General features: G+C 34.8%; 1 pseudogene; it reads left to right on the top strand.

Moving 5' to 3' along the window:
• Positions 1-1,173: 1,173 nt before the first annotated feature.
• Positions 1,174-1,656, top strand: LOC105513374 (annotated as a pseudogene).
• The last annotated feature ends 1,302 nt before the right edge of the window (positions 1,657-2,958 follow it).

Genomic DNA, 2,958 nt, shown 5'->3' with positions numbered 1-2,958 from the left:
TTTTTTTTTTTTTAATTAAGTGATAAAATACCTGGAAGTCAAAATATTTCTAACAGCGAGGACTGCCTTTATGTTTTAACATGTGTTATTCCTTTAGAGGTGGAAAGTTTGCTTAAGTATTCAGGAATGAATAAAACTTACCTTGTTGCCCTCCTTGAGATAAACTAGACAATATTATTAATTTTGAAATTGCTCAAGCCTGTTTTTATTTGTTTGTTTGTGTTAATTGGCAGGATCTTGCCCTGTTGCCCAGGCTGGAGTGTACTGGCACAATCATAGCTTGCTGCAACCTCGAACTCCTGGGCTCAAGTAATCCTCCTGCCTTGCCCTCCCAAACAGCTGAGATGATAGGCATGAGTCAGCACACCCAGCCTATCATTGTTTGATTGGCTTTATTTATTACTCAATCACAAACAAAAACTGAAAGAAGGATAGAATGAAAGAAAACATTTTATAAATGCTTATTTTATTATTCATTCATATATTTTTTTCAAATTGCAAGTTAAGTCTGATGAGAAAGAAAGAGTTCTTTGATGGGCATTGGGCAGTCTTTCTTTCCAATACTCTAGTTCTAGAGTTTTCTCATGCCTTTCATCTTAGTGATTGAGCATGAGATAGCTAAAGTATGAATTACTATTGTCAGAGATAGCTTCCCATTTACAAAAAGGCAAAATTCCTGCTGAAAGGATGAACTTCGGCATACAGAAATCTACCCATTTCAGTTTTCTGAGATCTAAGACATCTGATTCATCCTAGTGTCTTTAGGTTTGTTGAGAAAACACAAAACATTCAATAGCACACGACTTAACATTATAAAACATGGTCATTGGAATTTTTAATAGAAAGGGTAAACACTAGAAATATAATTTTTAAATTAGATGCATGCTTTTCACCCCATTGATTAGTGCCTATGAGTTAAAAGCTTGCAAATGAGAAAAAAATATTCTCTGGTAGAAAGGGAGACTTCTCATGTCTTTCTGAATATCTACAAAGTTATTCTGGGTTTTATGTGATTGAGTCTGAGATATAAAAATAATCTAGGTTTAGAACTTGTAGTGTGGAGTAACTGGAAGGAAGACAATCAAACATGTTTATTAATAACAAGCATTAGATTCCCAGTTAGGTAGGGGTATTACACTTACAGGGATTTTTTTTAAAGTATTTCTGCAAAGCATGGTCAACCCCACCATGTTCTTCAACCTTGCCGTCGATGGTGGGCACTTGGACGACATCTCCGTCAAACTGTTTGCAGACAAGTTTCCAAAGACAACAGAAAACTTTGGTGCTCTGAGTACTGGAGAGAAAGAATTTGGTTATAAGGGTTCCTGCTTTCACAGAATTATTCCAGGGTTTATGTATCAGAGTGCTGACTTCACACACCATGAAGGCACTGATGGCAAGTCCATCTATGAGGAGAAATCCGATGATGAGAACTTCATCCGAAAGCATACAGGTCCTGGCATTTTGTCCAGGGCAAATGCTGGACCTAGCACAAACGGTTCCCAGTTTTTCATCTGCACTGCCAACACTGAGTGGTTGAATGGCAAGCATGTGGTCTTTGGCAAAGTGAAAGAAGGCATGAATATTGTGAAGGCCATAGGCTATGGAACACTTTGGGTACAGAAATGGCAAGACCAGAAAGATCACCATTGTTGACTGTGGACAACTCTAGTAAGTTTCACTTGTATTTTATCTTAACCACCAGACCATTCCTTCTGTAGCTCAGGAGAGCAGCCCTCCACCCCATTTGCTCGCAGTATCCTAGAATCTTTGCGCTCTTGCTGCAGTTCCCTTTGGGTTCCATGTTTTCTTTGTTCCCTTTCATACCTAGCTGGATCGCAGAGAGTTTATGATGATGAAATCAAAACTAAATAACAAAAAAGTATTTCTGGTAGTTGTTGGTGAAGTGATTTGGAAACACTACTCCAAGAGAAGAATTGGTAATTCTATAAAAAATTATTTTTTTAAAATATTTACTTGATGAAACTAAAACACGAACAAGATAACAAATAAATTTGTAGTCAGTTTTTAGAAGAAGAGAGCAATCCCGAAAATTGACCTAAATATTGGGCTTGATTTTCCCCAGGGTTATCTGATTCAAATAAAAATCTTAGATATTCAGATTGCATAAAAATTAGCACACAGATAGTTTGAAACTAGAAGGAATGTAATCACCAAAAAATTGATGTAGCTATAATACTATCAGACAAAAAATGCTCTAAGGCAAGAAACTTTATTCGAGATGGAGAAGAACATTTAATATTGATAAACAGGTGAAAGGATCAGGAATATAGGCTACATATGAATACAGCCAATAACATCTTCATAACACAGAATGCAAAAATTCAAAATGAGCAAAGAAGAAATAGTGATATCATGACACTGGCAAACTGTAACATACTGCTATCAGCTGTCAGGGAAACAGACAAACAGGAAAGATAATGAAGATAAGAACAAAGTTGACTAATCAGTATCTACAGAATATTTACACTCAAAATTAAAAGAATTCACATTTCTTTCAAATATATTTGGAATACTAATAAAAATAAAGTAAAATAATTACATACTGGACAATAAAGCTTCAGAAGAACTTATTTTTTTCTTTGTCACAGCATAGTTTTTGATATTGTTATTTATCCATAAAAAGAAAAATAAGAAAATTCAAATAAAGGCAATTAAACAATATAATATTAATAATGATCAAAATAAATTTTAAAGACTGTGAACTGTGATAATGAGGTATGACATATAAAATGTACAGGACTAAACTCAATCAATGGTTAGAATAAACATATACTCTTAAAACACATTTATTAGAAATAAAAGTCTTAAAACAAGTCAACTAAACTTTCGTTTCAAGAAACCAATAAAGTAACAACAAATCAACATCAAAGAAAGTAGAAATAGGCCAGGCGCGGTGGCTCAAGCCTGCAATCCCAGCACTTTGGGAGGCCGAGA

The sequence above is a fragment of the Colobus angolensis genome, unplaced genomic scaffold (genome assembly GCF_000951035.1).
Source record: "Colobus angolensis palliatus isolate OR3802 unplaced genomic scaffold, Cang.pa_1.0 Scaffold23, whole genome shotgun sequence".
Taxonomy (NCBI): Eukaryota; Metazoa; Chordata; class Mammalia; order Primates; family Cercopithecidae; genus Colobus; species Colobus angolensis.
Note: the sequence above shows the minus strand (reverse complement) of the source record. Positions and strands in the feature narration are given on the sequence as shown.